The sequence below is a fragment of the Musca autumnalis genome, unplaced genomic scaffold (assembly GCF_047663935.1).
Source record: "Musca autumnalis isolate F117 unplaced genomic scaffold, ASM4766393v1 scaffold_5, whole genome shotgun sequence".
NCBI classification, from domain to species: domain Eukaryota; kingdom Metazoa; phylum Arthropoda; class Insecta; order Diptera; family Muscidae; genus Musca; species Musca autumnalis.
In genome coordinates this window covers 158236653-158248702 of record NW_027412088.1, presented here as the reverse complement: position 1 = coordinate 158248702, position 12050 = coordinate 158236653, and the positions used below count along the sequence as shown (strand labels likewise).

The following is a 12050-nucleotide window of genomic DNA, read 5'->3' as shown; positions in this document are numbered from 1 at the left end:
AATTTAGCACTGATATCTGGCTAACTGTTTGCAAAATATGGCCCAAGTAGGTGTTTTATTTTTTGCTTGATAATCTTTTTAAGTTGGAAGGTCAAATTTTAATCGCCAAACTAAAACGCGTTTTTCTCGAAACTAGATTTTTTGAGATGTGTCACTCTTTGAGTAAATGAGCGAAATGAAGTGGTGAAAGATCCAATCTTTGTCGTAATATTGTCATGAGTTTACATAAATTGATAAGTGCCCTTACAATAAATTATCATATAATCATGTACCCCAATAATTGTTTACTTGCAAAGGTAATTGTTAAAATGAAAATAAAAGTCAGATGAAAGTGATCGATAGCGGCAAAATCGATACTATGCAAATGATGAAAAAACAAAACAAAAAATATATTTTGTGTTGGACCAACCGACCGACACTGATATAGTGAAATGTATCAAGCTGCAACGATTACGTTGGCTCGGCCATGTCAAAAGGATGGATAAATATGTCACCGGCATATGAATACCAACCATTTGACGTTATACGACCCGAGAAAAATACCATTTTGAATATCATATCACATGGCATCCAAAATTGGAGAAGCAAGTAGAAGATCGGTGCGTTTGGAAATATATTCTGAGTTCGGTTTATGGAAAAATATGTCCTGTGTTCTGAATTTCAACATCAGCTTTATTTGCGCTCATGCTCTCACTGAAGACAAGGACGAACTGACCAAAGATATATTTTATGAGCGCTTAGAAGAAACATATGACCGTTGTCCTGCCCATGATTGTCTAGGCGATTTTAATGCCAAAATTGGAAAGGAAAATATCTTTGGCGCAACAGTCGGAAAATTCAGTCTCCACAGTGAAACATCTGACAATGGTATGAGGCTGATAGACTTTGCAGCGGCAAAAACATGGTATTTAGCAGCACCAGATTTCAACATCTCAACATCCATAAGGGCACCTGGCTGTCTCCAGATCAGAATACAAGAAATCAAATAGATCACGTTGTGATAGATGGAAGACATTCATCGAGCGTCTTGGATGTGCGTTCGTTCCGAGGACCAAACATAGACTCGGACCACTACCTTGTTGCAGCAAAGGTACACACCCGGTGAAACGTAGCAAACAAAGTACGAACAGACAAAACACGAAAGTTAGACATCGGTAAGCTGCAATCACAACCGATAGCCACAGCATTTTCCACTCAACTAGCCCAATTGCTTAATGAGAGCACTCCTTGTCCTGATAACATAACAACACAATGGCAAAATATTGCCCACTCCATGCAAACAGCCGCAAAATCCATACTTGGATACCAGAGACCTCCACAAAGGAATTCATTGTATGACCAGGAGTGTCGTGCTGCTACCGAAGAGAAAAATGCGGCGTATAGAGCTACTTTACAATCAGTAGCAACGCGTAGCGCACGAGAGAGATATCGGGAGAAAAGGAGAGAAGAGAAACGTGTTTTCCGCAAGAAAAAGAGAGAAATGGAAAAGCGAGAGGGTGAAAAAATCGAGATGTACAGGAGCCAGAATGAAGTCCAAAAATTCTACCAATGAGTGAAACATCAAACAGATGACTTTGGTACAGGCACATCCTCCTGTAGAGACCAGCAAGGTAATCTGGTAACAGATACAGATAGCGTGCTCAGGATATGGAAGGAACATTTCTCCAATCTGCTGGTATCCAATAGTAGCGAAGACGATGATACCACAGATCCAATCCCAGAAGATGGTATATAATGTATACCGCCCGGCCAAGATGAGGTAAAAACAGCAATTAACCGGCTGAAGAATAATAAAGCAGCAGAAGCCGATGGCTTACCAGCTGATGTGGCTTTGTCTTTAAATTGATAAGGTGTATGCATCAGCTAGTTAGCACCATCTGGCAGGAAGAACGCGTACCCGACGATTGGAACTTGAGCATCCTGTGTCGCGTCCATAAGAAAGGAGATAAGACTGTATGCTCCAACTATAGGGGCATAAGTCTTCTCCCTATTGCCTATAAGATAGTGTCAGGGATATTGTGCGAACGACTAAAGCCAATGGTCAACGAAATAATTGGACCATACCAATGTGGCTTTAGACCTGGCAAGTCCACTATTGACCAGATAATTACCCTGCGGCAAATCCTGGAGAAGACCCAAGAGATGCAGATCGACACATATCACCTTTTTGTCGATTATGAGGCAGCATTCGACAGTCCCCTCCGATCAAAGGTTCTCCATGCAAAGCTCATCCGGCTTTGTAAGATGACCTTAACTGATACTAGGTCCTCAGTTAAAATTGGAAGGAGACAGCCTTTCGTGTGACCTATTCAACATTTTCCTGGAAAAGGTAATACGAGATGCAAATGTTAAAAGAAATGGCACAATTTACACCAATAGCTACATGTTACTTGCTTATGCTGATGACATAAACACCATGGGACGATCAGTAAAGGAAGTAGCTGATACCTTTAGGAAGGTCGAAGCAGAATCTGCGAAAGTGGGTCTGGCGGTAAACGGCAAAAAGACCGAATTGATGGTGTCGACGCGCAAAGCGTCCATAGAGCTCGGTAAAGACTTCGTCTACCTCGGCACTGCCATAAACACAACAAACAACATCGGTTGTGAAATAAGAAGAAGAATTGTATTGGCCAACATATGCTACTTTGGTTTAAGTAAGCAGTTTAAAAACAAAGCCACTTCTCGTCAAACAAAAATAACGCTCTACAAAACACTGATACTACCAGTGCTGATGTATGGCTCCGAAGCCTGGGTACTTGCGCAAGCAGACATGGCAGTGCTTGGTGTGTTTGAGAGAAAAATTCTTCAAAAGATCTACGGACCAATCTGCGTTGACGGCGAATATCGACGTCGCTTGAACCACGAGCTGTATCTGCTATACAATGACATCAATATTGTTAAACGTATCGAGATGCAGCGATTGCGTTGGCTAGGCCATATCATAAGAATGAGCGATGATGAACCCGCTAAAAAGGCGTATGAATACATGCCACATGGCGGTGCACGCAGAATCGGCAGGCCAAAGGATAGATGGCGCAAACAAGTGGATGAAGATATGACAAGGCGCGGTATTCCAGAAAGCGAAGCGAAAAACAGAGAGAATTGGAGATTTTTTCTTAGTTCGGTCTATGGAACAAATTTTCTGTAATGGGCCAGCTAAGTAAGTAAGTAAGTTTTCTACAAAGATTATCTTCTGATCAGAGATAATTAAATTGTCTGTAAATGTTTACTATTGGTTACGTATGTAGGTTGCACAACTACACGTAAATACATATGAATGCATGTGATAATTAATATTAATTATAAAAAACGCCCCAAATGAAATTGACACCAAAGTATTAATTATTCTGAGCTGTTAATTAAGACATTATGCTTAATTATAATAATAATTGTTGTCAATTACTTTGCATAATTATTGGCTTTGTTACAGATACTATGAATACATATTAATAAGTATGTGGGATAATTTTGAAAATGATATGGGTAAAGCTTTGATAAAATATGCGTAGTTCAGTTACGAAGATTCAACAAATACAAAAATTATAGTTCAGTAAATGAATTCAAAGGCCAGTATACGGAACCTTATGAAGTCCAACAAATATGTAAAAAAGTGTGCAATAATTTTTACTAGCTCTGTTCCTTTACGTGCTTTAATCTACCAGTTTTTAACATGCTTTACACGAAAAATGGGAGCCAGCCGTTGACAACTTTTATAATTTTTTGCCACTTTTACCATTTTGAAAAGTAAAGAACAGAAAGAACAGTGTTGTTGTGTCATCATTGTTACGATTTTGAACCCTTTAAGCTTAAAATAAATATAATTTCACTTTCTTAAATAATTTATCTCGCCCATAATCAATGTTCTATTCTTAGAAAAAATCAATCCACTTTTAACAACACAACAATAATCAGCAATTTTTACATGTTCATCACATCTGAATTTCAATCGTACTGCGCCTTAATAGAAACATTCCTATAAAATTTCTTTAAAACAAAAAAGCAAAGCAAAAATGCACTTTAACTGTTTACCGAACATGTGTTGTCCGTCTAAGCATTGTAATTTCATTTTGTATTCAGTAAGTGTTTTATCAATACCTATAAAAAAGCTAATTATTGTATTGTTGTAGCTTGGATTTGTGGTTATATTTGATTTGGTTGAAAAAAAATAAATATTCATTGTCATTATTACGTCAATGACATTGACGAACTCTTTCATTATTTGTTTATAAACAAAATTAGTTTGAAGGTAATAATTTACAATTGTTGTGTTTAATAGAAAGGTTTAAATCATTTAGTAATTAGTCATCTTTTGAAAAGTGTAAGAAAATAATGTATAGTTTGATGCCAAAGTTTTGGGATTAGATGTGAAGTATCTAATTTTAAAGCTGTTGCAATGTTGATGTTGGTTACTTTCCCAGCAAGAACTTTCTCAGAGAGTAAGGAGTTTTTATTCTCTTTTGCAAGAAAATTGTAAAAAGTAAACAGACACCTTCTCAGAAAAACCAGCAAGCAATCAGCTGACTTGCCAAAACAGAACAATTTGTCCGCCAATGAAGGAACCAAAAGAAGTAAAAATGTTGTAGGTATTTCATTAAAAATAAAAAAGAAAATGACACAAAAAAGGATTTTCCCACTTTGCAGCTTTGTTCTCCAAAAAGCAATACAATTAGGCTTGCTATTTCCAAAATAAAATTGTTTCTAATTTTCATAAACATACATAAATCAACGAAAAAAATAAAAACAGATGTTTTGATTGTTTTTAAGAAGAAGACGAGTTGCTAGTGCTTGCTAGAAGAAATTTGTCCAGCAAGAATTTGCTGTGAAAGAACTGTCAAAATGTACAATTGGTACAAATTGTTACAAATTTTGGGGTTACCAGACAGATTTAATACCAGTTTAACATCACATCAATGGGTACAACCCGATGCTATATGTATTTAGATCAATTTACCTCGATTTAGTTGTCGTGACCGAAAAACGTGTCTACGAACACCACCTGTAGATAATTTGTAGATGGATGAAAAATACACTAGAAATGTAACCAACTTTAAATGGAAGGTGCTTACACCTGGGAAGCTTTTGCGGATTCTGAAACTACAATGTTCATAGATAAGAAAATAAACAAAAAATCAACGGAGTGCTTTTTAAATAAATCGCGGTCAAAGTACACATTTTGAGCTTCTATATCTCAAAATTGGTAAAACCTACGAAAATATCATAAAGATCATTTTTGTAGAGAATTTTTACAGCTACAATATTTTCTAAGATCTCATTTCGATAGGACTTGCGGTTTCCAAGCAAAATCGTGAAAACATAGAAAAACCGTCCTGCGATTTTTTGTTTTTTCATCATCTATGAACATTGTAGTTTCAGAATCCGCAAAAGCTTCCCAGGTGTAAGCTAATTTCATTTAAGGTTGGTGTAAGAGCACCGCACAATGGGAAAAAATACCGATCTAGCGATCTGCAAGAATCTTCAAGTTTTGTCGCTTTTTACTGGAAAAGCGTTCCTTTACTTCAGACACCATACAATTCATATATGAGCAGTTTACAACTTTTACTACTTTTGCCGGTTTTACCATTTTCAAAAGTAAAGGAACAGACCAGTAATAATTAGAAATAGTTATGCCATGTTCATACCAGCATTTGAATCACGTTGTTCGCTCTCATAATTATGTACACGAATTAAGCCGTTCATACGAAATGGTACACAATTCATAGCAACATGATTCATATTTTCGTATTTTTTATTTACTGAATTTAAAGAAAGTTTCAGCCAAAAGACGAGTAAAATTAATTGATATAAACTGAAAAAATACTTGTCCTTTTTTCAGATATCTATTTAATATTAAATGATATTATTTTCATTCATCTTTTCTACTTTTTTCTCACAATTTTGGTGTTTTCAGCACATTTTCAAAAATTAGAGAGAGATAGAGACCTGCCAAAGTAACTTCTGGTATACAGACTTTCTGGCAGGCATTTGATTTTTGTTTCTAAATTTGTACGCGAATTTAAAACGATGTACAAGAAATGCAGCTTTAATAAAAGAGAAGAGAAATTTTTTTATGATTTGAATGTATACTAGTCGTAAAACCGTTTACTTTTGATTCATATTTTGCAGTTTTTCTAAAAATGTTTGGGTTTTTAATAAATTTTTAAATTTTGTATTTTTCCTGTCATAATTAATTTATTTTGATAAATTCTCTCATTTGTTAGAGATGGGACATATTTTATCGTCGTTCTGAGAGTAATTTAAATTGAACAATGTAAAGGGTGTTTTTTTAAGCCCGATAGAACTTGAAATTGTAAAAAATAACACAAAAAATTAAATTGTAATCAATTTTTTTTTTTGTTCGAAAGATCAATATCGGTCCACTCTTTGGTATAGCCCCCATATAACGGTACCTCCGTATTTGAGGTATTTTGACGTTCTTCGCCACATTTCCAGACCGAATTAGCTATAATTTGGCACTTAGGGTTCCAAGTGATCAACAAACTTATATGCCAAAGGATATGGGCATAGGTCCATGTTTTGGTATAGTCCCCATATAACGGTACCTCCCGATTTTCGGTATTTTGAGAATTTTAGCCACAATTTTTAACCGAACTAGCTGTAATTTGCCATTTGAGGTTCTCAGTGGTCATTAAACATCTCCACGAAACATCGTCAACATAAGTCCATATTTTGGTATAGCCCCCATATAACGGTACCTCCCAATTTTCGGAATTTTGAGAATTTTAGCCACAGTTTTTAACCGAAATAGCTGTAATTTGACATTTGAGGTTGTCAGTGGTCATGAAATATCTCCACCAAGCATCGTCAACATAGGTCCATGTTTTGGTATAGCCCCCATATAACGGTACCTCCCGATTTTCGGTATTTTGAGCATTTTAGTTACATTTTTTAACCGAACTAGCTGTAATTTGCCATTTGGGGTTCTCAGTGGTCATAAAACATCCCCACCAAACATCGTTAACATAGGTCCATGTTTTGGTATAGCCCCCATATAACGGTACCTCCCAATTTTCGGTATTTTGAGAATTTTAGCCACGGTTTTTATCCGAAATAACTGTAATTTGACATTTGAAGTTCTCAGTTGTCATAAAACATCTCCAACGAAACATCGTCAACAGCATGGTTCAATTATTAGTTTATTCTCGAATAATGTATGTATTGTCTTCTGCTTTTATTTATTTTTTGATTTTATTATTTCATATTCAATCAATTTATTTTGTCATTTGTCAAAACAGTTTTGACACAAAGGAGGACCTCAGGAAAAAATTTTAATCATATGTTTGCTGTGTCCTACCTTGTAATGATTGTACCATGGTCAACATAGGTCCAACAACATAGGTTTTGGTATAGCCCCCATATAACGGTACCTCCCGATTTTCGGTATTTTGACAATTTTAGCTGCAATTTTTAACCGAACTAGCTGAAATGATCGGTATTTTGAGAATAGTCCCATAGGTATTACCTTTCACCTAGCTGAACACATTTTTATACCCTCAGCCTTTAGGCTAAGGAGGGTATATACACTTTGATACGATGAAAATGTGCCTCATCGAAATAATGGTTTTAGACCCCAAGTATGTTTGGACGAAATGTGTTTCAGACAATTTGGAGTCGATCTAGCCATGTCCGTCCGTCTGTCTGTCTGTCCTGCTGGCTGGAGCGCACGATAACTCTCGAACGGATGAACCGATTCGGTTCAAATTTTGGCTTTCGTAATATTTTGCCCAAACTTAGTTTAAGTTCGAAGATGAGCTACATCGGTTCACCCCTTCCGGTACCTCCCCCACAAAAGTTCGAAAATGTTCGGAAAGTTTGTGCGCACGATAACTCTTGAAGGGAGTGACCGATTTGGTCCATACCTTGTATAGTGTAAACTTTCTACCAGAGTAATATGAGGTTCCAATATGGTCTCAATAGGTCCACTCCTTAGGGTACCTCCCACACAAAATTTCGGAAAAGTTCAATTTAGGGCCATTTCTCGAATCGCGTTGATTTTTGTTTTAGCAACTTGTATTCACTGCCCTCCATACAACGGTACAAGTTTCATCAGGGGCAAGTCCATACTTCCTGAGAAAATAGCATGAAAGTTGCACAAAACCCCTATGACACCGTGTAAGGTGGTTGGAGCGCACGATAACTCTCGAACGGATCTGCCGATTCTTTCCAAAATATGGTCTTAGTTACATTTTGTCCAAACATAGTTTAAGTTTGAAGATAAGCCATATCGGTCCACTCCTTCAGGTACCTCCCCCACAAAAGTTCAAAAATGTTCGGAAAAATTGTTCGTACGGTAACTCATGAAGGGGGTGGTCGAATTGGTCTATACTTTACACATCCTAATATATCTACCAGATATAGATAAGGTTCAAATATGGACTATATTTGTCCACTCTATCCAGTACCTCCCATACAAAATTTCGGATAAGTTCACTTTAAGACCTGATATCGAATCTCTTTGATTTTTGTTGAAGCAACTTGCATTCGCTGCCTCATTTACGATGTTAAAAGTTTTTTAGGGGCAAGTCCATACTTCTTGAGCAAACAACCCGAAGAGTGTAAAAACCCCCTGTGGCACCATATGTTGCGGTTGGAGATCCACTTCTATAACGGTCAATGTCGATCCATTCCTTTTAGTATCTCCTCAGCAAAACTTTTGATCTTTAATCCTAATCAACATTTTCGTCGGTTCAAACGCCCAAAATTTTTAAAACCCCCTAAATATATACGTATTTTTGGAAAAAATTGTTTCAATGTACACATGCTGAGGGTATATCTCTGTCGGCAAAGCCGACTGATACTTTTTTACTTGTTTTAGATTAGATTAGATTAGATAACACTGTGCAACAAAATGGAGGTGAAAGTCTGGGGCACGGAAAATTCCTCTTGGGGAAGAAAGGCCTTGGTGAGTATATTATGAACCCCGAAGGACAGATCCGCCGTGAGTCGAACTTCCGCGTTATGGCGTGATGGAATTTTTGTTAGAGACCCTGTGGGCCATCAGGAATTAGCGTTATATCTTTGTTCACTGTTGCTTAAGTGCTCTACAAAAACAACAAATGCTAATTCATGATGGCTTACAGGGTCTCTTGCAAAAACTTCATCACGCCATAACGCGGAAGTTCGACTCCCGGCGCATCTGTCCTTCGGGGTTCATAATATACTCACCAAGGCCTTTCTTCCCCAAGAGGAATTTTCCGTGCCCCAGACTGTCACCTCCATTTTGTTGCACAAATTCAGAGTGCCGTGTTCTCCCAATCCAAATGCAGAGCATGTGTTGGGTATCAACCATGGTGGAAGGAATAAAAGGTTTTACATCAAATCATACCATGGTGGAATAATAAGGTGTAACGCTAAAAACAGCTGATCTTCATACCAGTTGTCAAAATGCATTATTGTAAATAAAATCACATACAAAATGTAAACAAGCAATTCACAGTAATGCATTATTGTGAGCAAATTTGACGTTTAACATGACATTTCACACATTTTGAACATTTTTCTCCGAAATGCGTTCCTGTACACAAAAAATTGCAAAATGTTCACTTCTCTTTGAACAAAAATGGCGCTGAATGGTTCTCTCTTTAGAAACTTTTTACACGACAAATTTGAGCGAGCAAAAATGTGCAACATGTTTGCCGGCTTCCGATTGGCTGACACGCCGTTCCGCCAGGTTTGAATACTCTTCCATAGCGTAGCCCTAATATTTGCATAAAAACATTGGCGCCGAATAGCTCACAACTGACCATCCTATTGCTGGATTAGAGGTCAACAAAGTTTCTTTGTCAGCAGCCCAGTCAGAGACTTGTTCCTACTTCTGATCTTGTCGCAAATAGCTGGGGCTTGCGCGGACGACTTAAACATGGAACGTTACACCCAATATCTTGGGGTAGTTAGTAGTCCGCATCAGGACACCATAGACCAATATGTTCAGTGGGAGCCTCATTTCATCCGTACAGGTGGTGGACAGTGTGACAGTCGGTTTAACGGAGTATATTTTCATATTCCTCAGATTGGAGAACTGCACTAAGTCAGCTATGTACATTAGGGCTATAACCAAAAAAATACCACCACATAGCCGTGTAGAGCATGGAAAACTATTATGAAACACGGTGTCAATTTTTCTCTATCGCGAAAAAAGTTTCCGCACCAAATGCATTGAAGTTCTGTAATGCATTTTCTAATTTTATCTGTCATAACAACATATTTGCTTTTCATTAAAATTTTTATTTTTTTGTAATCTAATTTAAAATCATTATCAAAGCGTTCTGGACCAATATCTTCTCAAATCGCGCCATTTCGGACCACATTAGGATTTTTTGACACTATTGCAATTTTTGGTTTTTCTTTATAAACTCGTGAATTTTATGTTTATATTTTTTTTAACCTATCGGACCAGGGAATATGGGGTCATTTGAAACGAATTCGCGAAAGTTACAGGCTGTTTTTGTTGACCGGGAAGATCTAGTATCGTTACTTTTTATGGTGAGAAATTCATGATGGCTTGTTCGACCGTCGAGTGGTTCTTTGTCTGCCAATTTTACTGTGTGAGCCGTAGTACTGAAGGCTTAGGGTTCCTTCGATAGTTTCTATCATTGTACCCATTTCATTAATCATTAATTCGGTTTGTCTATGGGTTTTGGTGGAAACTTTTTTGTTTTTGGAACGTTGTTTATGCTATTAACCTGCTCACATAATAGCTTCCAGGAGTTACGTATGAAGTCCTTGTTGTTTTGCTTAATATTTTTGGTAGTTGTCGCAGAATACAGCTGCTTTTTTACGTTTTGCCCTATTGTAATGTCTTCGCCCTTGTTACGAATTTCCCCTGTCGTTCAGGATTTTTCGTAGGCAGATTTCTTTTCTTGAATGGGACAACATTCATCGAATGAATTTGATCTTTGCTACATTTTTACACTTTGCTATTATTACACTTATTACTATTTTATTACTACTATTACTTATTACTTCTTTCGATAATGGCCCTAATATTATTTTTCGAACTTAATGGGACTTTTATGAATATGTATAGATTCGTTTAAGACCATTATATCCGGGTCCAAGATGATTTGGATGTGTTCAAAGTTGATGATTCACTACTAAAGAAATTGAAATCAGTTGTTTAAATTTTTTATATCCAAATATTTGTTGTCACATTAAAAATTAGTTTAAACACACATTTACATTTAATTTATGTAAACAAATTTTTAATTTTTAAAAATTTTTAATAAAACATTTTCCTTACATTTATCACAAAAGACAGCAACAATATTTTCTTTTTCTTATTATTTTTTTTTTCCAATAGTATTAATTTTATTTATTAACACCAATTTTTTGGTGAGGCATTTAATTTACAGCTTCTTTTCGGCCCAAATAACTTTCTTGTATGTGGCCATTAACTTTTTCTCAATACATTTTTTTTTTTTTTTTGTTAAACAAATAAAATATTTGCTTTATTTTATGTGATCAGCTATTTTTGTGTTACTTTTGTTGGTTTTAATTATTTACACATTTAAAAGAGATAATTAATATTTTTATTGTTTGGTCGGTCGATCGAATTGATTTCAAGCAGGCGATGTTATTATTATTTTTTGCCGTTGCTTTGTGGTGTTACTACGTTTCCAACGACACGACACACACGTCCGTTTACAAAAAGCGTCGAAATTATACTCACCGACTGAGCACCGGTGGTACTGGTGGCACTTGTTGAATGAAATTTTCAAATTTGCTGATAGCAGGTAGCCGAGTGTTGTGAATGAACGAATCCACTGAGCAATAAAGCAAGAGTAGCTGCTGCTGGTAGGCACCACTACAACAAGTAGCTGCTCCATTAGCCCCGTAGGGTATGGTAGGTACCACAATCAAACATTGCAGTTTTTTCTTTTTTTTGAATCATAAAAAAGACATGACTTTTTGGAGTGGAGTACTTAAAAATGCCTGTAAATTGTTGTATGATAAAAACATAATTTGCTTTGAATATGAGGTGCTTATGTGTAGAGATATGAGAGAAGAATGTAAACAAATTGCAACAACAACAT

At 36.4% G+C, this 12050-nt stretch overlaps 1 protein-coding gene across 2 annotated transcripts in view; it reads right to left on the bottom strand.

Moving 5' to 3' along the window:
* Positions 1-11803, bottom strand: part of Buffy (BCL2 family apoptosis regulator buffy) — a 67795-nt gene extending 55992 nt beyond the window's left edge. Inside the window, exon 1 of one of the 2 annotated variants that reach the window (XM_073957817.1) lies at positions 11687-11803. The gene's annotated coding sequence lies outside the window, so the exon portion shown is untranslated. Of the gene's footprint in view, positions 1-11257 lie in introns of both variants that reach the window. The other variant, XM_073957816.1, reaches the window with a different exon arrangement.
* Between the last annotated feature and the right edge of the window lie 247 nt (positions 11804-12050).